The sequence below is a fragment of the Macrobrachium nipponense genome, chromosome 15 (genome assembly GCF_015104395.2).
Source record: "Macrobrachium nipponense isolate FS-2020 chromosome 15, ASM1510439v2, whole genome shotgun sequence".
NCBI classification, from domain to species: Eukaryota; Metazoa; Arthropoda; class Malacostraca; order Decapoda; family Palaemonidae; genus Macrobrachium; species Macrobrachium nipponense.
Window position 1 is genome coordinate 76624732 of NC_087208.1, and position 25478 is coordinate 76650209.

The 25478-nt window shown below is 45.3% G+C and overlaps 1 protein-coding gene across 5 annotated transcripts in view; it reads left to right on the plus strand.

Annotated features, from left to right (window-relative positions):
- The first annotated feature begins 863 nt into the window (after nt 1-863).
- Nucleotides 864-25478, plus strand: part of LOC135195080 (zinc finger protein 19-like) — a 38686-nt gene continuing 14071 nt past the window's right edge. Inside the window, exons 1-2 of one of the 5 annotated variants that reach the window (XM_064221456.1) lie at nt 864-947; nt 22731-22897. The gene's annotated coding sequence lies outside the window, so the exon portion shown is untranslated. Of the gene's footprint in view, nt 948-1021; nt 1180-1219; nt 1391-22730; nt 22898-23387; nt 23679-25478 lie in introns of those variants that run through there. The other 4 variants (XM_064221454.1, XM_064221453.1, XM_064221455.1 and 1 more) reach the window with 4 other exon arrangements.

A 25478-nucleotide genomic window follows, 5' to 3' on the forward strand; every position in this document is an offset into this window, starting at 1 on the left:
TCTTTACTTATATTTAACATCCAAGCTTCATTTCCATAAAGGACACTTGGTTCAACAATCCTTTCATACTTTCGTATCTTTGCTTTTGCTGTCACGAAAGTAACTTTGTCAATCTTTTGCACGTATCCTTCCATTTTGGTGACTTTCAAAACATTCAGAATGGGAAGGAAACATCATCTTCGTTTTCAGGCACCTCATCTAAGGGAATTAGTGTAACTGGATTTCCATCGGCTTCAGGAGAAGAGATTCATCTACATCCACAACTCCTTTACCATCTTGAGACACAATGTATTTATTCTAATATTTTGCCTTTTCCTGTTATCATTAGTGATCCAGAAAAAAATGGCCATTCTGTTAGCTGCATTTTCTAGTTTAAAAGTATTTTTATAGTTCAACAGAAAGTAGCTACACTCCAAATAGAGTGCCTGTGAAACTCAAAGAAAACTAGTGATTATATAGATATGAATGGTATTTTATTATTTAAAAAAAAGAGATGGGTGTAGGGGAATTATGCTGAAAGCTGGATAGATTTCTCTGGCGAGTTCCTATGTGAATTTGATAAGAGCGTGAAATAATAAAAAAAAAATTATCAGAAAACCTAGAATTTTCTTTATTTGTTGTGCGTTATGAATAGGAGGAAACTAATTAATTGCATTATATGAATCCTTTATATTTAGAAAATCTCATAAATAAAAAAACTATAACATTTAGCACGCTGCAGCCTTCATGGGCTGAGATTACAATAACAAAAAATAAAGCAATGAGAAACACATTTACGAAAATGTGTAGTATAAGAATTCATTAATATATTCTTATGAAAGGGACCGACTTGTTAATTACCGATTGCAGTATATGAAACCGAAGACAAACAAGAGAGAAACCAATTTTTGTATCCTGTGCCTGGGGTATTGCAGCAAGGTTGTCCATACAACTGCAAAAACTTCGCAGTACGTAGCTATTCATTTGGATAAATCTAATAATTAATTTTCAAGAAAATTACGTTTTAAAGTATTGTGGAGGAAAACGTAATCTGATATATCTTTTGAAACTGGCAGAAGAAATATGTGAAAAACCAAATCTAATTTGCATATCTCTATGGGAGGCGATTGAGAGATTGGGTCATCAAAACAACATAGTAATGCAGTGGGAGACGGACGTTATTAACTTTTTGGACTGTAGGTAATCCGTATTATTGCATTTCACCCATTGTGTCATATGATAGAAAGACACTTGTGATCAGTAGCCGGATGTAATCATTGTGAGATCAGTGTCCACCGGGAGGTATTTAGCCTTTGAAGCTTAAGATTTGGGCCCAAACCTTGGTCAACGTTTTGGGTTTGTGGGCCTTAGCTAGTCCAGCGAACAAACAACACAGGTTACACTACATTTAGTATGTGTATTTTCGTCTTGTTTTATCTTGTTTACTATGTATTTATGACTATTACCTACCTATTGTTGTTTCAAAGCACTTTTTGAGTGTGTAGTTAGGTAGCTAACTAGGGGAAAACACCTTCTTCGATCCATCGTCATCTGGTGGATCAACCTTATTCACTCGATATTTAATAGGTGAAACAAGAATACAATGACATCATTAATCATACCTTCAAAGGATTGAAGTTTCGTCAACTTAATGTGATAGGCTATACTAGGTAGGGTAAACAACTGCTTGGACTGGCCAACTCACCGACTACCACGGCTAGGCCACCCTACGAAAAAGCACTTTTAACACGTCCTGAGGTAGATCTAGTGTACTTATCCGCGGCGGCCTAGACTATGGCAGTTGCGGTTTTTCTGTGCAGTTTTACCTCCTGAAAAAGAATTTTAAGTAATATTTATTCGGACGACTGTAATTAACCCCCAGGGGCCAGTACTAAAGGTAATACTTCAGAAGCACTCCGCACTGGATATTAAAATAAATAATCACCTACACGGAAAGAGCATGTGAAAAGCAATAGAATTAAATGAGCTTGATAAGTTTTTACCTTGAATTTTCCTAAGTCAGGAGAGGTGTTTTTTCTACGGTAATGTTTACTTTTAATGAGCCCTCTAACTTACTTTCTTATGCAAACAAAAGCAGTTCCAGTTACTCATTATTGGCTGAGAGGTGTGACATCGTTATGACGTCATGGGTTTCATAAACAATTACGAACGACTTTAGTTGAAAACTAAGTTTCACTAGCATTTCAGCGGAGTAATAAAGTTACCTGTCCAGTGTCCACTGGTATCCTTGTTTGACTGAATACTCGAATAATGAAGCAAAAAATGGCATTTTGTCTTCCTGTACCTATGGCAGAGGCAGTGGCTGGCCCTTCTGGCATTAATTTTGACAGACCTTCGATTTCCTACCGATTGTTTGCAGTGCAATGTGGGTTACGGTGAATTTTATCTTTATTTGTCTAGTGGTGGTAAAGAAGTTGTGTTTGAATATGCTCAAAGACAATTTCATTCTAAAGCAAAAAACTGCGAGTGTTGTGGAGCTACTATTTGTCGGATCGACTACAACAAGAACGCCTTTAGGTGTGATCCGCCATGGTAAGTAGCCTTACTGTAACCCCTGTGGCTAGTGCGTGCAGCGCAACATTACCTCTTGCCGTACATGCCGTGCTTGCCAAGAATCTTTAAATATGCGGATAAGGCACGAAGCGCCGTTCCGCTACGGCCTTACTGACAGCACACATAAATCGATCGTCGCTGATATGTAGTCGCTCCCTACTTTGTTTGTTGTTGTTTTGGTATCGCCGCCATATTGGTTTTGGTGTTCTTCCGCCGATTTCGGTCGGCGGTCGAGTCGCCGTGTTTAGTACTGGCCCTTGGGAGTTAATTACATTCGTCCGAATAAATATTACTGTAAATTCTTGTTCAGTGGGTAAAATAACATCTGAAAAATTATGCTTATGTGTGCATCATGAAGTACTGTAACTATAAGGGCATTGACCTATGGATGATTGTTTTCAGTCCCAACTGCTTTTTGTATAGGTGTTGTGGAAGGTTCAAATAGATTACAACTGTGCAAGTACACCAGCAAAGTGTTGCTCATCTCTGACAGACTAACTAGTATTTGGATGATAACTGTAACTCATGGGTAGATAACTAGAAAAGTAGATCTAAAAAATGAAACTACAGACATACACATCAGAAGGGATTGCTCATTTCACACAGTCTAGCTTCATGGAACCCGTTTTAGTGTGGCATCATCTTGGAAATGATTGAGAAAAAAGGCCAAAGGACCAAAAAAATGTTTTTGGTTGAAAAAATAAACTGTGCAAGAAGGACTTGTACTTGCAATTTGTTATATTAGAGGTCTATTATCAAGCATGATTTCGTGATTTGATTTTAACAATAATGTTGAATCGTCTAACTTTTGTTGTTAAAGTGATCATTCTATTCTGTTCCCTCATACTATGTGATAGTGGATGTAAATTAGTAGGCTGAGCATCAGGTTGTGATAGGTCTAATTCTGTACTTTTTAGGTCAGATGAAACCAGTGCTGTAACTTATCTATTTGAAAAATATCTAGTACAGTACAAAAAAAAAGGAGACACTAAGAAGTACCATTATAACTGACACCAAATTATTAGCTGATACCGATAGTACCAGCTTTTAAAGCCGATACCAATACCTGTTACCTCCATATTACTGTTATTTAAGAGAATATATGTTGTTACCAAAATCATTCTTGTTCTCTGGTTATTGTATATTAAAGGCTCAAAAGTTGAAAGGTCATATAATAGGGTTGCCAAGATCTTTTGGTCTACATGACCCTTTACTTGAGGCACAAGTAAAGGGTCGTGTAGACCGAAAGATCTTGGCAATTCTCGTCTTTTCATTTTCGTCCGTGGCATCACCTTTATTTATACATATCATCACCTTTATATATTTCGTGATCAAGTTAATTCATAATAGGGTTATATAAACAATTTTATGCATGACACTTACCTGGCAGGTATATATATAGCTTATCCTCTTGACGCACTGGCAGAATTCAAAACTCGCGGCAACCGCTAGTACACTGGTAGTTCAGGTGATGGCCACCCCGCTCCCGTGGCGCTGGTACTTGGAACTATTCCCGTTTTCCTCAGATTTTCTCTGCCAGCCGAACCGCAACATCGTTGTTGGTTCTCTGTTGGAATTTCCTGCTCGTTATCTGACTTTTGGATATTCGTATCGTATTCACGAAGTTAGAGTGGCAATCGCAATTGGTTTGGATTTTGTCTAGTATGTCTGATTCAGGAAGTATGTTTAGAGTTTGTGTGAAAGAAAGGTGTAAGGTGAGACTGCCGAAATCATCGGTAGATCCACATACTATTTTGTAAGAAGTGTCGTGAGTTTGTATGTACGTGGGACAATAGGTGCAATGAATGTCAGTGTCTGAATGAGAAAGAGTGGAAGGCTCTTATGAAGTATGTGGGAGATTGGAAAAAGATCGGGTTAGAAGATCTGTATCTAGGAGTGAAAGATCGGGATCTTCGAGTAAACCTTTGGATGATTCTTTGCATGTGTCTTCTCCAGCTCATTCACATGTAGATGTAGCACCTTTTCCCCAGGTTTCGCCTGCTCCAGTTGCTGTATCTGAGGATACTACTGATCCACAAATAGTGAAAGTGTTCGCTGCCCTTGCGTCCATGGGAGACCAAATTAAACGTTTTAAACGGACAAAGTGGAAGTGTTTGGTGACAGTGTTTGTGGAGGGGGCGCCTGATCGTCTCTCTCGTGCTCCTAGACCTAGACCTCTGTCAAGCTCCCAGACCCAAGGGAGAAGGCATGTCGACAGTCGAAGGGAGGCGAGAGGGGTTGACTTGCGATCAGTCGTCCCTTCAGGCAGTCCTGTTGATACGTCCCATGCTGCTTCAGTACGCCATAGAAAAGGCGATATGGGGAAGTGCCGTTATTCTTCGGATAGTTCGGCCTCGGGAAGGAGTAGGCGGTTCGCTGAGGTATCGCGTCCTCTCAAGAGGTCATACTGTCCGTCCTCTTCACAGAGGAAAGGGCTTTCGACCAGGAAGGGTGGAGTAGCCCTGAGATTTTTTCATCGGAGGATGAAGAGATGATCCCTATCAAAAGGAAGAGGATTTCACGTCGGTTGGAAGTTCGCTCGCCGCCTCGTGTGAGCCCGGTGCGTCCTCGATCTCCTCATCTTCAGGAGTCTCGTAAGGAGGTGGGAACGAAGGAGGTGCTGCGGGATATGCAGCAGAGATTGGCAGTAATTGTGCAATCATGGAGAAGCCCGAACAACCTTCGGTTAGACGTAAGGACTCGTCTCTCCCGGTTAAGTCCTCCAAGAGGACGCAGGACGTACAACGCGATCCAGGACGCAGTGCGTCCTGTAAGAAGGACGAAGTTCAGGACGCAGGACGCAAGAGGAGATGTGATGGACGCAGGGTGGACGCATACGTTCAGGAGACGCAGGACGCAGGCGGCAGCAAGTCAAAACATTGTCTCGACAAGGAAGAGAGGAGTTTTATAGGGAGTCAGGTGCCGCATTCGCTTTCTAAACAGGATCTGCATAAGGACTCTGATTTGGAGAATCAGCAGGATCTTTGGTTTTCAAGATTCTTCGCAGGAGGAAGAATTTGCGAGAGTACGGACGAGGACAAAGAACGGAAGCTCCCTTCTTCGGACTACAAGAGGCTAACAGAGTGCCTTCTTTCTCTGTTTGAAGGAGATTTTCAACCTTCAGGCCCGCCATCGCCTTTGTCACAATTTTCGAAGACGAAGAAAGCCAAGAAATCGTCGTTTTTGAAAATGACTTTGTCCATTTCGGCCAAGAAAGACCCTTCAACGCGTAAATGAGTGGTTGAAGGAGAAGAAAGAGTCGGGGAAGACTTCTTTTGTATTTCCTCCGGCCAAGTTGGCTTCGAAGTCTGGTGTTGGTATGCTACGGGGAAAGTCTTGGCCTGGGAGTACCTGCCTCCTCCCAGGGAGACTTCTCCAACATAGTGGATAGCTCCCGTAGACATGCTTTTGCATTCAGCCAAAGTGTGGTGGACTTCTTCGAAGTTCGACCATTTACTCAAAGGTATCTTTAGGACTTTTGAGGTGTTTAATTTTCTTGACTGGTCCGTTGGGGGCCCTGGCTCGGACTTCGGAGATGGAAGAGTCGTCAGTATCCGAGTTGTCGAGAAGCATCATGTCCTGTATAGATAAAGCCTTGAGAGATGGAGCTAATGAATTGGCTTCAATTTTCACAGCAGGCGTCTTGAAGAAAAGACATCTCTTATGCTCGTTCGCTGCTAAAGGAGTGTCGAACGCGCAAAAGTCGAGTTGATGTCTCTCCTCTGTCAGGACAGCTCTTCCCTCAAAGAGATCATTAAGGACATATCTCTCTCCCTCACTCAGAGGCTACTCAAGATCTTCTTACGTCATCTGTGAGGAAGTATTTACCTTCTAAGGTCATGAAGAAGACTACGAAAGATACGAAGACAGCACAGCAGCCCTTTCGGTAGGACTTTCTCTCGACCAGCATTTAGAGGAAAAGAGTTCCAGCCAAAAGAGGTGCTAAAACTTCAACGAAACAATGAGTCAGAAGTCCTCCAGATTGTGTAGGGGCCAGACTTTGGACTTCTGGGAAGTCTGGCAAAACAAAGGAGCGGATCCTTGGTCCGTAAAGGTAGCGAAGGAAGGGTACAAGATCCCCTTTCTCAAGAAACCACCTCTCGCTACAGCTCCGAGAGCCCTAGGGGCTCATTACATCGATTTAGAGAAGAGAGAGGCTCTTTGGCATCAGGTCGTCACCATGATGGGAAAAGGGGCAATAGAACCGGTTCTGGATCACGAATCCCCAGGTTTTTACAACCGTCTGTTTCTAGTACCGAAATCATCAGGAGGTTGGAGGCCGGTACTGGACGTAAGCCAGCTAAACTTGTTCGTAGAAAAGGACCAAGTTTACGATGGAGACGAACGATTCAGTACTGGCCAGCGGTACGACCAGGCGACTGGATGGTAACACTGGACCTTCAGGATGCGTACTTCCATTTCCTATTCCAATTCATCCAAGGTCCAGGAAATATCTGAGATTCGTGATCCAGGGAAGGATTTATCAATTCAAAGCCCTGTGTTTCGGGCTGTGCACGGCGCCTCAAATTTTTACAAGAATGATGTCGAATGTGGCGAAGTGGCTTCATTTGGCAGGGAGTCAGAGTCCTCTATACCTCGACGATTGGCTCATAAGAGCACAATCAAAACAGCAATGTCTGGAGGACACGAACGTAACATTGGATTTAACCCAGCAACTGGGTCTGATGGTGAACCTGGAAAAGTCACGACTGATCCCATCTCAGGAAATAGTTTATTTGGGGATTCGGATATCCTCAGTGACTTTTCGGGCTTTTCCGTCACCCGAAAGGCAGACCATGTGTATACGGAAAGTGCAAGAATTCCTATTGAAAGACCAATGCTCAGCGAGAGAGTGGATGAGCCTGCTGGGGACACTCTCTTCGTTAGAGCGGTTCATTTCACTAGGGAGATTCACATAGAGGCCCTTACAGTTCTTTCTGAACGAAGTCTGGCCAAGAAGATCGCAACCAGATTCCTTCCGGTTTCCAATTCCTCCAAAGATAAAGGAGGAACTAAAGTGGTGGCTAGTTCCGGAGAGGTTGTCAGAGGGTACGTCACTCCAGCAGAGGAACCCAGACCGGATATTATTTTCCGACCGGTCAGAACGCAGGCTGGGGAGCGACGCTGGGCCTCGGGAGGAGTCAGGCCTTTGGAGCGAAGAAGAAAAGGCATGGCACATAAACAGGAAGGAACTGATGGCGATCTTCTTGGCTATGAAAGCGTTCAGACCGTGGATCAGCGGCAAAGTAGTGCAGATCAACGCGGACAATACCACAGCTCTGGCGTATATACGGAAACAAGGAGGAACCCACTCGTTGTCACTTTGCAACCTGGCGAAGGAGATTTCTTCTTTGGTCGGCAGAAGAAAACGTCACCCTGCTCACCAGGTTCATTCAGGGAGAGAAGAACGTCAGGGCGGATCTGTTGAGCAGGTACGGACAAGTGCTTTCCACGGAGTGGATTGCATCTTCAAGTATGCCAGAGACTGTGGAAGCTCTGGGGCACTCCAGTAGTGGATCTTTTCGCTACCGCGGCGACGAAGAGGTTACCGAACTATTGTTCTCCAATCCCGGACCCTCTTGCAGTCGCAGTCGATGCCTTTCCTACTAGATTGGACGGGGCTAGATGCGTACGCTTTTCCCTCGTTCAAGATTTTAGGAAAGGTAATGAAGAAATTCAGGGAAAGTCGAGGAACAAGGCTGACCCTGATAGCCCCATATGGCCGGCTCAAACGTGGTTCACAGAGGTACTGGAATGGACAGTAGATTCCCCGAGAAGTCTACCCACGAGAGTAGATCTTCTCAAACAACCCCACTTCGACAGGTTTCCACAAGAACACCCTCGCTCTGGGTCTGACTGCGTTCAGACTATCGAAAGACTTGTCAGAGCGAGGGGGTTTTCTAGAGAAGCAGCGAAGGCAGTTGCAAGAGCACGAAGACCATCGACTATCAAAGTGTACCAGTCGAAGTGGGACAACTCGTAGATGGTGCAAGAATCGGAAGATTTCTTCATCCAGTACCTCTGTGACTCAGATTGCAGATTTCCTGCTATACCTGAAGAAAGAACTAGGTTTGGCTAATCAGACGATTAGAGGCTATAAGTGTATGTTGTCGGCAGTGTTTAGACACCAGAGGTTTAAACTGTCCAATGACGCAGATCTTAGAGATCTCCTCAGATCGTTTGATACAAAGAGGATCGACGGTGCAGAACCCCTTCTTGGAATTTGGACGTCGTTCTCAAATTCTTGGAGACGGATAAGGTTCGAACCTATTGGGGCAGTGCGCCGTTGCGAGAACTAACTAAGAAAACTATTTTCTTAGTAGCCTTAGCTACAGCTAAAAGGATTAGCGAGCTGGCAAGCTATTGACAAGCAAATAGGTTGGAAAGCACAACAAAGCAGTTTGTTCTTTTCAACAGGAGTTCTTAGCAAAGAATAGAATCCTTCGCATCCATGCCAAGATCATTTGAGATTGAAGGACTGGCTGATCTGGTAGGTCAAGAACAAGAAAGGGTTCTTTGCCCAGTAAGAGCCTTACTGTTTTACGTAGAAAGAACAAGAAGCATTAGGGGAACTTCATGTTCTCTGTGGTGCTCTGTTAAAGATCCTACTAGACCTATGTCTAAAAACGCAATGGCTTTCTTTGTAAGAGAAGTCATTAAAGATGCTCATTTGCTTTGTCAAGAAGAATGCTTCGGTTTAATTAAAGTAAAGCTCATGAGGTGAGAAGCAGTAGCTACGTCCTTAGCATTCAGGAAAAATTTAGCCCTCAAGGACATTATAGATTCAACGTATTGGAGGACAAACTCTGTGTTTGCCTCGCATTACCTTAGAGACGTGAAGACAACTTTTGATAATTGTCAAACGTTAGGCCCGTATGTATCCTCAGTACAGTACTGGGCAAAGAAGTTTCCACCCCATAACCTAATAACATGCTAGGTTTTATTTTAATTAGGTTATAGTGTTTTATGCTTGTCTGAGGAGTTAAAGACCAACTCAGTCTGGTGATTAGTGTGTATTATATGTGTGTGTGGTTCAGGTGACTAACTTTCCTAGCATGAATGCCCGTGGTGAATGAGGGCTAGGGTTCTCTGTCAACGAATTGGTCACGTCCAGTTGTCAGGCCCTTATTATAGCTTTCTCAACAAACAGGTCACGTCCTAGTTGAGAGCTACTAATGGTTTAGCAGGCTAAGAGGCAGGACCTAACGAAGTCAGCTACCTTAGCAGGTAAGGAACATAATACATAGTTCTAAAAATTTGGTTAAATTTTTGAATTATGACGATGTTGCTGTCTATGACCCACCTCCAAATGTGTCAATCAGCATATATATACCTGCCAGGTAAGTGTCATGCATAAAAATGGTATTGTTAGATACAATAAAGTTTTATGCATACTTACCTGGCAGGTATATATAATTAAATTCCCACCCTCCTCCCCTCAGGAGACAGGGTTCAGAGAAAATCTGAGGAAAACGGGAATAGTTCCAAGTACCAGCGCCACGGGAGCGGGGTGGCCATCACCTGAACTACCAGTGTACTAGCGTTGCCGCGAGTTTTGAAATTCTGCCAGTGCGTCAAGAGGTAAGCTATATATATAACCTGCCAGGTAAGTATGCATAAAACTTTATGTATCATAACAATACCATTTTCAAAGGCAAAAAATTGCATTAAGAAAGAACATTAAGTATAACTATTTAGTATTAATCCCTTTATTACTGGATACATACAGTCTGGCTTATTATGACTACCATTAGAAGACTTTTAACAATTATATACGTAGTGCTTTACTCCGATTTCATGGGGGGTGATGAGCAATCTGAAATCAGTGATACGTATATACTTTTATTCTGAGTTTCAATTTATATATTAGCTAGAAACAGTTAACAGACTCATCCGTGTAGATTATGAAAGGTTTTGGTAATGGTGGTAATGGAGGGGTTAATCTTTTGCCTCATCATTACAATACGTAATATTGTTTTTATTAAGTAATCTCAAGAAAAATTGGATACCAGTACACAACAAAAATAAGATTGCGAAAGGACCATCGTTTGTTCCAACTCATAACTGGCTTGGCCATCTGACTTGGACACTGAACTAAGTTCAAATTATGATTTTATTAAAGATAAAAATATTCAATATAATTATCATAAGTTGCGCGCTACCGCCCGCAACTTCTCCAATCTCTGATCCAGTGGGAAAACTTTTGCCACTGTCGTGTCGATGACCATGCCCAGGTACAGAATCCTTTGATTGGGTACGAGGTTTGACTTTTCCTGGTTGACTAATATGCCCAGGTCCAGATAGAGCTGAAGTAGAAGATCCCTGTCCTGCAGCAGCTTCTCCCTGGAAACTGCCAAGACTAACCAATCGTCAAGGTACCTCAGCAAATGGATCCCTTGAGCATGGGCCCAACTTGACGTGAGAGAGAAGACCCTTGTGAACACTTGAGGGGCTGTCATCAGCCCGAAGCACAAGACTTTGAACTCGAAGATCTTGTCCGCAAGAGAGAAGCGAAGGAACTTCCTGCATGTGGGATGAACAGGGATTTGGAAGTATGCATCCCTAAGTCTATCGACAGCATGAAGTCGCCTTCCCACATGGCTTCCAACACTGAGCGCGGGGTCTCCATCTTGAACCGTGTCTTCCTGATGAAGTGATTCAAGGTGGATAAGTCGATCACAGGCCTCCATCCACCCGACGCCTTGGGCACCAAGATGTGACTGTAAAACCCCGGGGACAGACGCACTACTTCCTCTATCGCATCCTTGTCCAGCATTTTCTCCACTTCCTCCTGAAGAGCCAAGAACTTCAGAGAATCTGGAGGATATGCCTTCCTGAGCTGCGGCTTGTCCGACAGAGGAGGAGAGAAGTCGAATGGTAGCAGGTATCCCACCCGAGGGACATCTACCACCCACTTCTCCGCCCCATAACTCTGTCACTTGGCCCAATGGCCAGCCAGGCACCTTCCCACCCATGGTGCAGGAGAGGGAGAGGCGCCTAACCTACCGACGGCCCCCTTTACCTCTGCCCCTTGGGCCCCTTCTTGGCTTGAAGGAATGAGAGCGAAAGGGAGGTTGATCTTCAGACTTAGGCTGTGTTGAATGGGAAGGCCCTGCCGAACTCGAGGTCCTCGATGGCCTACTAGGCGACGATCTCCTCGACTACTGCTGGACTGGGGGAGGAGGAGGAGCCAGACGTCTCCGAGGATGAGACTCTGACTTAGACACGGCCTGGTGCAATGGTCAGTCTTTGGTGTCAGCCTGGCGCCGGTCTATCGCATTTTCGAGTTCTGTCCAAGGAAACAAAAACTGGGACTCCAACAGATCTCTGTTCCTCAATGCCAGCAAAGACTCGGTTTCAAGCGATCTCTCCATCCTAGACAAAGCCGTGTCCCTCCTAATCAGAAGAAGATTAGCTCATAAATTGGCACTGAGTTGAGCCAAATATGAAAACGCTTTGCCCCAGAGACTGCAAACAGAACTGGCAAGCGAAGTGGCAGCTCACCGACCCTTCTGGGTACCTGTTGGAAGCTATCTTGGCAATAACCACAGACCAGAGGTCCAGCAAAAAACTGTCTGCAACCATGGAAGCCACCGTAGACTCCTAAAGCTGAGGCATCTTGCGGAGACAAGGACGGAGCCACTGACCTCACCTGTTACAAAGTCAAACCCGGCTTCAGGCGAATGACGTTTGGGCTAACGTGGCGCGACAACAAAAATGCAGAGCTCGTAGCATAGTACTTTGTATGTCTCGTGAGAGGTGGGGGTAGTAGTTTGGTAGAACCCCTAGAGTGAAGCAACCCGTCCAGGTCAGAAACAGAAGCGTTAACCTTCTGCAAGACCGACTAAACGTGCCCCGACAAAGGAAGCTGAAGAGATGATTAGGGGTCCTGAGTAGCTCCCACCAAAGTTTCCAAGCAAGAAGGAGTGTAAGACGACCGACCCTGAGTCCTACTTTCCTAATTGTTAAACCCATGAATGAGATCAACAACTTCCAAAAAGGAAGACAGAAACTCCTGCGTGTCTCCCTCCTCCTGCTCCAGCACTGGAGACCGACGACGAGAAGGGTGTGTAGGCTCTGCTAATGCGCCTTCTCTACCAAAATTAACGGAAGGGTTAGCAGCCAAGCAGTCCGAAACCCCTACTAACCTGTCTGGGCTGGGTCCAAGCGTCGGCCTCCGAGACGGACCTACTATGACACTAGGAACATCACTTACCTCAACAAATGACTCCACATGTCCATGAATGGTCATGGACGTGGCGGACGTATGTACGTGAGATGGGGGGGAAAACTCTAACACTCGAGATCGCCGGAGAATCCCTTAGAGTCGAACTCTTGGAAGCACCAGTGAGATAGGCAGGCAAACACTCCAGCTGCACCAACTCCGTGCTCACTACCTTCAACCTCTTGACAGGCGCCTTCAGATCTTTACAGCGATGAATAGGCCTGGGAGAAGAAGGAGCACTAACATCACGTGCACGGGCAGGGGAGGTTGCAACACGCTCGCGATGTGCAAGGACGGGGAGCGGGTTGCTCGTTTGAGATTCGAGGTTGATAATGAAGCAACCCCTGCAGAATGCACACCACAAACACTGCCCGAAACCACAGCACTCTTGGGGACACGTCCGCGTTGTTCCTCCCTCGAAGATGAAGGAAGGACAAAGTCCTTACCCTTCCAACGCTTGATAAGCCGATGAGGCATAGGGGGGAAGAGGGCGAGGAAGACAGCACTAGTTTCTTATGTGCACTCTTCTTGGGAGGCGGGGACGAAGCAACACATTTCCTACTAGTCCTCTCAACCGATAAGGCAACCAACTTCACATCCAATACGGAGTCCAACCTCTGAAGCACTGCCTGGCATATGACCTCAGGAAGACAAGGAATGGAGATGTTGTGAACTGGGCGGCAGTGATGACGTCAAGGCTGAGCAAGGCGGATCAGAGGAGACGACTGGGAGAGACGTCATGAATGTGAGTGACTTCACAAGCGGCAGTGACGTCATGGCCTCCCCTCGGTGCAAGGGGGAAAGAGACGCCATTAGCGGAGGAGTACACAAAGATGGACCCCGTGACATCATCAACAGGGCTGACGCTGCAGTGACTCTCCGACTCGAAGCAGCAGCAGACACTGGCGGAGCAATACAAGATGGCTGACTGCTGCTACCCACGAAGATGAGGCCGGGAGGTGGGGGGATGGCCTGGCCAGACCGGGAAGGTGGGGCGCGAGCCTCCACAAAATGTGCTAGCAACCCCTCCAAGGACATGGTACCCCCTAGCCCAAGCGTCTTCCAAATCGCCGCCATTTTGGACGCCTCCGACACTGGAAGAGAAGAGATTGATGAAAAAATCTCACCCTTCTCGGGAACCAGATAAACTCCCGAGGAAGAGGGGGCTACATTACAAATATTACCCTGGCGACCTCCCGATACTTCCATCGACGAATCAATGGAAGAAAAGGAAGGAGATGCAGGGACAATGCTACTATGGGGGTTGACTACTGCGGGAGACGAAACATCGGGAATAGGAGCAAAACCTTCCCAAGTAGGAAGAGTGGAGACTCTCCGATGTTCCCTCTTGCCATAATACGACCTCCATTGCTCCTTAGGCCATGCCCGGCATTCTGTGTAAGGATTCGTAATAGTACAAAAATTCGAACGACACCTACTGCATGTGATGTGAGGGTCGATTGCTGCCGAAGCCAAAAAACAAGAATACGGAAAACCTGGAACTCCAAGGCACATACGCTGATGCCGAGAAGGAGCAGAAGAAGCCATAATACCAGGCAAAAATACACACACACACACACTAAAAGAAACGAAACGGGAAATGAACCAGGAAAAGGCCAAGAGAGGTAAACACAACTCTCGCCCAGGCGGTCAAAGAAAAGACTGGCGTAGGTGCGTGGTCCTGGACCACTCTTCACCCGGTCTACGCATGCGTTGCCAGATATCACAAGATTCCTTGCTTTCATCTGCTTTTTAACCGGATCCAGCTAGGCGCTAGAAATGATCCTATTGTTAAGACCGAAGGTTTGTAGCTATGAAAAATACAAATTGTCTTAGAAAATTTGTCATATTATGCCAGCCTAGAAGGATTTTAGATTCCTATACTGATGACAAAAGTATCAGCTGGTATTGGCCAGAAATTCACCAATATCGATACCACAAAAACTGGCCTCGGAACATCATAAACCGAATCCTTCTTAAGCCGGGGACTGCCTGTATTAACGTTTCTTAGCATTTAACTTGCAGTCTTTTTTTTTCAGTATGGTATAATCTAATGGTCTTAATATTTAACCATTTTAATAAAATGGTTCATCAGTAGCAATATTTCAACTTAATAACCATATTACTAAATTTCATGAATGATAAACATTTGCCATTTTTTTAATTTTTAATCTTTGAACCTACATTGAGGCTTGTTTTTGTACATGAACTTTCCTGCCAGATATATACTTAGCTTACGTCTCTGACGTCACGACAGAATTCAAAACTCGCGGCAAATGCGACAGGTAGGTCAGGTGATCTACCCCACCTGCCGCTGGGTGGCAGGTGTATGAACCAATCCCCCTTTCCAGTCATAATTTTTCTGTCGTCGGTGTATTTACATCTGTTGTCGATACCTCTCGATTTTGGATTATTACTCGTTTTCGCCCTGGATTGTTTCATCGGACTTTTGGTGAAGTACCTGCTCCTTGGCTTGGTATTTGCGATTTGTGGACCGGTTTTTGATTATTCTTGGAATTTCATTATGTCTGATTTAGAAATTAAGAAATCAACTATGTTCAGAGTTTGTTCTGTTAGCGATTGTAAGGTGAGGCTACCGAAAGCTGCGGTAGACCCTCACACAGTATGCATGAGGTGTAAGGGAATGACTGCTCATTTATTAACCCTTGTAATGAATGTGGTAAATTGAATGAAGAAGAATGGAAGGCGCTTTCTTCTTATGTAAGAAAGCTTGAGAAGGACAAGGTTAGGAAAGCTTCATCTAGGAGTTCTAGTAGGTCTCGCGCTAGCGAGTTTGAAGTTGATAACCCTGTTGTAGACGTAGCGCCTTTACCAGTTTCAGCCCCTGCTTCCTGCATAGAACCCGAAGATGCGCCTTCGGAGGTGGACACTATGAGAGCCACTATTCGCAGCATGGAGCTGAAAATTAAAGTGCTTGAAGGTAGAGTGATAGTAATTTGTGCAGTGATCCAGGGTGCAGTGGAGGGTGCGTTGATCGGCTCCCTAATGCTTCTAGGCCTAGACCTCTTCCAGACTCCCAGACCCAGTGGAGGAGGAAAGTCGAAAGCCGCAGGAAGGTTAGGGAGAAACCCCACCGGTCAGGCGTCCCCTCGGTAGCGCCTGATGTTCGCTCCCAGGCTACCTTGGATCGCGCCAAGAGAGAAGTCTTACGGCAATGCTTCTCGTCTTCGATTCTCCTTCGCCCAAGCGTGGTTGGAGCTCCTCGGAAGCTTCTCGCCGTCGAAGAGAGCCTGGCAGGCTTCGTCGCTCTCCCCTCCAGCCTGAAGTTTTTTTGGAAGATCTTGGATTGGATGTGAAGAAACCGAGGATTCTTTGGAGTTTCGCTCTCCTAGTAAGGATCGAGCTGCGTCTCCCGTGAAGGACTTTGTTAAATCTCCTACACGTGTTTTGGCTAGTCTGCAGGCGCAGATTACGGCTCTGGCTGACTCTTTGATTGTGACTTCTTGTCGTAGGAAGGACGTCCTCGCTCCCGGTAAAGAAGTCCAGGCGCTCTTCCTCCAGGTTTACGCTATTCTCAGTCACCGCCCTCTTCCTTCCAGGATTGGATCGTAAGTACAGGCGCTCTTCAAGGACAGGCGCTCTCCTGCGGACATCGTTTCTCCGTCGGACAAGGGGCATGCTTCCCGTAGACCGAGCCTCTCCTGACAGGCGCTCGTTCTCGAGCCAGGATCTCTCCCGCTGGCAGACGCCAGGAGCCCTGGTAGGCGTTTTTCTCATGGTAGCCGCTCTCCTTCAGGCTTCCGCTCTCCTGTGACCAAAGACGCCCTTTGGTAGGACAGGCGCTCTTCTCCTGTCAGCCGCCCTTCGCTTAGCAGGCACCAAGAGCCTGGTAGGCGCTCTCTCCTACAAGGCGCTCTTCTCCGATTTTTCGCTCATCCTCGAGTTTAGGCGCCCGGGAATCTGTCAGACGCTTCTCTCCTGGTAGGCGCTCGTCGCCAGAGATTCGCTCTCCTCGCAGCAGGCGCCAAGAGCCTGATAATCGCTTCCCGCATGACAGGCGCTCTTCGCCAGGCAGCCGCTCTCCTTTAGACAGGCGCCAGGAGCTGATAGACGCTTTTTCGCCTAATAGGCGCTCTTCGCCAGATTTTCGCCCTGCGTTCGTTAGGCGCCAAGAGCCTAGAAAACGCCCTCATCCTGACAAGAAGGAGTTTTCAGGCAGAATCTCAACAGAAGTTATGACCTTCCCCGGTTAGATGTCAGAGTTCTTCCAGACGTTCTTCCAAGGTGGACTTTCGGCTGAGGACAAGACAGGCCTATCATCGTAAGGATCGTGAAGGATCTTCGGCAGAAGAAGAACAGGATCCCTCGTAAGAAGAAATTCCTAAAGATTCCTCCGTTTCTTCATACAAGCGTTTGACGGACCTGTTGCTTCAGGAATTCGGAGACGCCCTTTTCTCCTGTCGCCCCGCCCTCGCCTCTATCGTTATTTTCGACCTCGAAAACTTCGAAGGGTTTCATCCGTGTCAGGATGAAGCCTGCAATCTCTATGAAGAAGGCACTTAGAGGTTTTGGTGAGTGGCTTCTTTCGAGGAAGAGAAAGGAAGACTGTGTTCTCTTTCCCTCCTTCTAAGCTAACTGGAAAAACTAGGATTCTGGTATGAATCGGGAGAACCCTTGGGCCTCGTTCTTCCCTCCTCGGCAGACTCGGACTTCTCTCACTGGTGGATTCCTCTCGACGCTCTGCCCTCATGTCTGCTAAGACGACATGGGGGATGATGAGCTTGACCACCTGTTGAAGGGAATGTTCCGAGTCCTGGAGGTGTTTAACTCCTAGACTGGTCTTTGGGCGTTTTGGCCAAGAAGACGCAGACCCCGGATTCCATTTCACCTGAGGATCTTATCAGTGTTCTCACGTGTATGGATAAGGCAGTGAGAGATGGATCGAGTGAAGTAGCTTCCCTTTTCGGAGCGGGAGTAATCAAGAAAAGATCTGTTTACTGTTCGTTCCTGACGAAATCAGTATCTCATGCTAGAGAGCCTCTCTCCTGTATTCTCAGCTCTCTCCTCAACTCTTCCCTAAGAAGATCATTCAGGATGTTTCTTGTGCCCTTTCAGCTAAGGCTACACAGGACATGCTAGCCCAGTCTACCAGGAAGCCTCACTCTTCTTTCCTGGCTAAAACCAAGAGAGAGACTCCAGTTAGGCAGGAGCCCACTTCGAGGAGTCCTCCTGCCAGAGCTTCTTCCTCTAGAGGATCTAGACCCGCTAAACAAGGGAAGACCTTCTCTAGATCCATCAGAGGGAAGAAGTAGTATTCAAGTTCTCCAGACATCAGTGGGTGCCAGACTTCTGAAGTTTGCCGACGTCTGGGCCAGAAGTGCGGACAATCTGGTCACTCTCGATTGTCCGCAAAGGCTACCTCATTCCCTTCTTATCAAGACCTCCGTTGACGACGAACTCCGAGGGAGTTGGTAGCCAAGTACAAGGACCCCATCATGAATCAAGCCCTCTCTCTAGCAGTAGATCTTATGCTGGAGAAGGAGGCGATAGAACTAGTGAAAGATCCTCATTCTGCGGGTTTTACAACAGACTGTTCCTAGTTCCCAAGAGCTCAGGAGGATGGAGACCGGTTCTGGATGTAAGCGCCCTGAATGTCTTCGTAGAAGAAAAAAGGAAGTTCGCCATGGAGACAACTTCTCAGTGTTGGCGGCTCTTCGTCCAGGGGACTGGATGGTGTCCCTAGATCTTCAGGACGCTTACTTCCATGTGCCTATCCATCCTTCTTCACGGAAGTTTCTGAGATTCATGATGGGAGGGAAGATCTTCCAATTCAGGGCCTTGTGCTTCGGCCTTTCGACAGCCCCTCAGTTTTCACGGTGTTTAATGAAGAATGTAGCGCAGTGGCTACATTTGGAGGGAGTGAGGCTCTCTCTCTATCTAGACGATTGGCTGATCAGAGCAAGCTCACAAGAACGATGTCTGGAGGACCTACAAAAGACACTTACTTTAGCAAGTTCGGTTGGGGGTTCTGGTGAACTTTTAGAAGTCACAATTAATCCCCAGTCAAGAGCTGATATATCTGGGGGAGATTCGGATGGTTTCTCGGATTTTCGGGCATATCCGTCACCAGAGAGGAGTTGCTCGTGCCGAGAGAAACTAACGACCTTCCTAGAGAAAGATGCATGCACAGCGAGGGAGTGGATGAGTAATGGTTGGGGGACACTTTCCTTGCTGTTAGCAATTAATTCGTTTCTCTAGGAAGGTTGCATCTCAGACTCTCCAATTCTTCCTTTACCGGAATTGGATGGTGTCTCTCTGCTAGATCTGGATTCTCCTTCATGATATCAAAAGGAATCAAGAAGGACCTTCTGTGGTGGGCAGATCCTCTCGATTTGCAGAAGGTCTGTCTCTGTACATGCCAAACCCAAACCAAGTATGTTTTCCGACGCGTCGGAGACGGGTTGGGGTGCGACCCTAGGGTCAAGAGAAGTGTCAGGCACCTGGGAGGGGGAACAGGTGTCCTGGCACATCAACAACAAGAGTTGATGGCAGTGTGGTTGGCGTTAAAAGCCTTCGAGCCCCATGTCCGAAATGCTATAGTTCAGGTCAACTCGGACAACACCACAGCCTTGGCTTACATAAGAAAGCAGGGGGGGGGACACACCTCTTCTCCCCTGTTACGAAACAGCGAAGGACTTGCTGTGTGATCTCAGGCAAGGAAGATCGTTCTCCTCACCAGGTTCGTACAGGGAGAAAGGAATGTCAGGGCCGATCTCCTGAGCAGGAGGAATCAAGTGCTCCCCTCGGAGTGGACTCTGCACTCAGAAGTTTGCCAAGACCTGTGGAGGTTATGGGCAGACCTCATATCGACCTATTTGCGACAGCAAAGAACAAGAGAATAGACCTCTACTGCTCCCCGATCTCAGACACAGGAGCAGTGTCAGTCGATGCTTTCCTTCTAGACTGGAGAGGTCTGGACGTCTATGCCTTTCCTGCATTCAAGATTCTGAGTCAACACTCAGAAAGTTTGCGGCCTCGGAAGCGTCAAGGATGACGCTGGTAGCTCCATTCTGGGTTGGGGTGCGACCCTAGGGTCAAGAGAAGTGTCAGGCACCTGGGAGGGGAACAGTGTCCTGGCACATCAACAACAAAGAGTTGATGGCATGTGGTTGGCGTTAAAAGCCTTCGAGCCCCATGTCCGAAATGCTATAGTTCAAGGTCAACTCGGACAACAACCACAGCTTGGCTTACATAAGAAAGCAGGGGGGGACACTCCTTCTCCCTGTACGAAACAGCGAAGGACTTGCTGTTGTGATCTCAGGCAAGGAAGATCGTTCTCCCTCACCAGGTTCGTACAGGAGAAAGGAAATGTCAGGGCCGATCTCCTGAGCAGGAGGAATCAAGTGCTCCCCTCGGATGGGACTCTGCACTCAGAAGTTTGCCCAAGACCTGTGGAGTTATGGGGCAGACCTCATATCGACCTATTTGCGACAGCAAAGAACAAGAGAATAGACCTCTACTGCTCCCCGATCTCAAACACAGGAGCAGTGTCAGTCGATGCTTTCCTTCTAGACTGGAGAGGTCTGGACGTCTATGCCTTTCCTGCATTCAAGATTCTGAGTCAAACACTCAGAAAGTTTGCGGCCTCGGAAGCGTCAAGGATGACGCTGGTAGCTCCATTCTGGCCGGCCCAAGATTGGTTTCACAGAGGTACTGAATGGCTGGTGGACTTTCCAAGAGCTCTTCCACAAGAGTAGATCTGCTCGACAACCCCACTTCAACAGGTATCACAAAACCTCCCCGCTCTCAATCTGACTGGCTTTCGACTGTCAAAAGTCTTGTCAGAGCGAAGGGTTTTCAGCTAAGGCAGCGAAGGCTATCGCCCAGCTAGAAGCCCCCCTCTACCCTTAGAGTCTACCAGTCGAAGTGGGACGTCTTTCGCGTTGGGCGGTGCAGAAACAGAAGCTTTCCTCTCCAGTACCTCTGTGACCCAAATCGCAGATTTCCTTTGTTTTTCTCAGGGAAAAATGCGGTCTTGCAGTTTCGACCATCAAAGGATATCGGAGCATGTTAGCAGCTGTGTTTAGGCACAGGAACTTAGATATCTCCAACAACAAAGATCTACATGATCTGCTAAGATCTTTCGAAACTTGCAAGAAACCCTCGTCTCAAATTCCGAGCTGGAATCTGGATGTGGTTCTTCGTTTCCTGAGGTCCTCGAAGTTCGAACCACCCCAGTCATCTTCTTTCAAGGATCTTACGAAAAAGGCTCTGTTTCTTTTGGCTTTAGCATCTGCCAAGAGAGTTAGCGAGCTTCATGCTCTAGAAGGAAGGGTAGGTTTCAAAGGAGATTCCGTGATTTGTTCCTTCCTTCCTTCTTTTCTAGCTAAGAACGAGAACCCCTCAAATCCCTGGCCAAGGAGTTTTGAGGTTCCAGCCCTGGTAGGGGAAGAGCCGGAAAGAACTCTTTTGCCCTGTGAGGACTTTAAGATACTACCTCCAGCCGAAGAAGTCTCTTAAGGGCATTAAGGACAGACTTTGGTGCTCTGTAAAGGATCCCAGTAGACCATTGTCTAAAAATGCTTTGTCCTTCTTTATTAGAAGCCTCGTGAAGGAAGCACATTTGGCTTGCGGTGAGGATCAGTTCAAGCTTTTGAAAGTCAAGGCTCACGAGGTAAGAGCCATTGCTACGTCCTTGGCTTTCAACAAGAATATGTCACTCCAGAATCTGATGAAAGCAACATTCTGGAGATGCAATTCAGTATTCGCGAACCACTACCTTAGAGACGTCAAGATTACTTACGATAAGTGCTTCGCGTTAGGCCGTTATGTATCGGCGGATTCGGTTGCTGGGGCAGGGAGTGAAGCATATCCTTTGTAAATTTTTTCCCCTATTGTTTGTATGGTGTTTTGAAAAGAGATGCGGGTAGGCATCTCTTTCTATTCGTATTGCTAACTTAGAAATGGGTTAGGTGATCTGTTTGTGCTAGAGCTCCCTGCATTGGTAGTGGTCAGGCTCCTGTTCATTTAAGAGGGCGAATCCCCATTGACATGATCCGACTTGGATTCTACTGAGTAAGCGGATATCAAATCCCTTCGGTAGACCCAAAGAGTCTTTTCAGCTGTAGGTCACGCCCTCGCTGTAGCTCTTCAGGCTTTGCAGACTAATAGACAGTAACTATGAAGTCTTCAGCCTTATCAGGTCAAGAAACCACAAGGTTTGGTTAAGTATCCTACAACAGATGGTTGTTTCCCCTTTTTGGCCTTGTGTTTTAGCTCTTCTGTCTCATTTCCCTCCAACCAAGGGTGTCAATCAGCTAAGTATATATCTGGCAGGAAAGTTCATGTACAAAAATGGTATTGTTATTTTACAATAAAGTTTTGTACATACTTACCTGGCAGATATATACGATTGATGGCCCTCCCAGCCTCCCCTCAGGAGACAGGTGGAAGAGAAATTATGACTGGAAAGGGGGATTGGTTCATACACCTGCCACCCAGCGGCAGGTGGGGTAGATCACCTGACATACCTGTCGCATTTGCCGAGAGTTTGAATTCTGTCGTGACGTCAGAGACGTAAGCTAAGTATATATCTGCCAGGTAAGTATGTACAAAAACTTTATTTATGTAAAATAACAATATCATTTTTATTCATGTCAAAACAAGAAAAAGTGATATTTCTGTTAAATAAAAATGACAAGGCATTTAGGAGTTAAAAGAAAAAAAGCCACATCTTTTCAAGTTACTTCTCTTTCAAATACTACTGTACTCACTAAATGCCTTCATTGCTTATAGGTAAAGAGCTAATGTACTTAGAGATTAGACTTACTATTAGGAAATAATAGTAAGTCTAAACTTTTATCATTGATTATTTGTGGTGCATGGTATTACTGTGCCTGCAGGAAATTAAAGTCATTTTAATAATCAAAGTTTATTCATCCATCCCACTCTTTAAAATTGTATTACAATTACTTATCCTGTACTTTTACAGATTATCAGACAATCTTCAGTGCTGTGATGTTTGTGTGACTTTTCAGTATTAACACTGAAAGAAGAGACAATTGTTTATGCCATGTCACTACAGTACCGGACTTTGGATAATGTGGTTAAGCATCTTCGATTGATTTTTCCCATAATATTGATCTTCATTCTGTGCGTGTAAGTATCTGTTGCTATTTTAATTCATCTGCTATATACTATTTATATTTTTTATCAATGTAGTACAGCACATATATCTTGATATGTTTTTATAACTTGATGATGCACTGTTAATACCACATTTTTTCCCATGAAAATACTGTACAAACTTTTATCTTTTATATGGATGTACCTTCAACCACCTTTAACTTTTATCTTTTATATGGATGTACCTTCAACAAAAGGTGGTTCAGTTAATGAAACATGGGAAGTGTTACTAGCAATAGGAGAGTCAAGTTGTAGGTGACTTATTATCCTCATCTGGCAAACAGGTGCATAGACATTCTAGAAGGCTCACATCATGGCTGCTGTTAAAGCATTTGTTTTTATAGTTTTTGGTTTGAAAAGTTGATGATCTTGGCTTGTTTTTTTGTCCCAATTTTGAGTGTAAGAATGATGGTAATGCTTGCAGATGTCAGATGTGTTTGTTGTCGTTGAATTTTGTTAGTGTATCCTTGTGTCATCCACCCAGTGAAAGAAATACAAGTCAAGGAAGAAGTTGAAGAAGGTTCTGTTAAACTGTTCTGAGAGTAATGCACTGCTGTTTTCACCTCCTCCCTGTTCTGTGCCTGCATTAAACCTCTTCAGGCTTTGCAGGCATTCTGAAATCACCTGATGGGGCACTTGGTCATGTTGATAAAGCTATAATGTAACTGTGTCATGTCTCAGCAAACAAATGGGCTAGTTGGAGCAGGTTGCAGTCTCTCTCTCTCTCTCTCTCTCTCTCTATATCCTCCATAAGGTAAGGTTCATTTAGCTCTCATATCCTCTTGATTTTATGAAATTCAAAATCAGTTAAATTGTAGTTTCCATTTACGTTGTATGGTGTACTTCAGATTTCTCCTCTTCACATAATTGAGGTACTGTACTGTACAGTATTTCATTATTTTATGAACGTGTGAATGGTAATATCAGGGTAAGCAAACCAGGTACCCATATGTACCATTGTACTTTTCTTAATTCATAAATTTTGATATTGTAATACACCCCCTGAACACCTGAATTAGCCCTGGTCACTGACCAGCCCGAACTATATCCCCACATATTTACCCACTAAGTGGGTAATTTTAACTGTCAGTGTTACAAACGCTGCAGGTAAAATCTAGTCATGTGAGTTACCTGTGTTACCGTTGGCAACGCTGCCGCAAATACCAGCCACCAGAGCCCTGTCTCTTCAATTGTTTCTTGTTCACCATGCTGTGCAGATTAGTCCCACATCAGGCAAACTTTTGGTCATTTAGCCTGACCCCACTCAAAGAGTTTTCGTATTTTGGATACAGATTATGACCTTGGAGTGTGATTAACGTTTTTCTCCTGTTTGACTTTGGATAGTTACTTTGTACTCGCTATGGATAAGTTAGGAAATAAATGTCGTCGCCGTCTGCAAAAATAACGTCGTCGCCGTCTGCAAACACCTCTGCTTTTACTTCATCTGCAGTTCGACGATCGAGCCTTCTACTGCTAGACATGTTGGTGCTCATCGGCTCTGCACGCCCTTCAAGCGTAGGATGAGTACCCTCACACATGATCGACGTTCTTTTCGTTATTTCGTGTAGGAAGGTTCAGTGCAATACCAGTCAGAGATGTTTGTCTTGGTCAGGAGACAAGGAAACATTAGAGTTAACTATTCAAGAAATTAGTGGACAGGTTATCATCTAGTATGTTGAGCATATTTGTAGCCTGATGAATAATTTAACCAAAATAGAGATGGTGGTAGTAGTAGTAGTAGTATAGTGGATTCTAATCGTTCTTTTTCAGCCTCCCTGGTTGTTCCAGAACCAGCCCTAACAGGTGCTGGGGGTAATGGAGAACCGCAAGCCTCTGAGTGGGTAGGTTCTGCCCCCCCGGTCGCAGAGCAGCAGATTTCCCCTTCCCTCTATGTGTAAGTTCTCAGGATGATGAAAATTTAGGTCAGATACAGAAGAGTAGGGATAATAGGCTACCTAGTGTTTAGGAAGAGAAGTGCAGGCTTCTTCGGGTTGGTTTTCTATTGTAAGTAGTAGTTTATAGAGGGACAGTGTCCTTAGAGCCTCTTTGGGTTTTTTCTGCTTTGAGTTCCTTGCATCAGAAGCTTTTTACTTTTTAGGCCATGGTTGGTCGTTCAGATCTGGTTTCGGGTCTGTCGGGTTCTGAAGGGTTGAATACTGCTCCTTCATCTTAAAGGTTCCTTTCCTCTACTTATACGATATGGTAGTTGTTAATATCAACTAATTCTCTGTTCAATGCATATTGACTTACTATAATTCAGTATGTTGAGAATCGATTAAATTAACTACGGCTAGTCTAGTGTTCACGATGATATATCGTATGCATATACAGTAGCCTAGCCTAGCCCAAAGTATTCGCTGTACTACATGTTGGTAGAGTAATTTTTATAGTGGCTAACGCTGTAGGCTCAAGGCATTCTGACTTCGGATAATTCAATACAGGTGTAATTGTACACGAACAATAATCGATCTTAGGATAATTCAATATGAATGTAATCGAACAGGAATGAAGATCAGATTCTGTCCGACCAAAGCATTATAAGTGTATTATATGT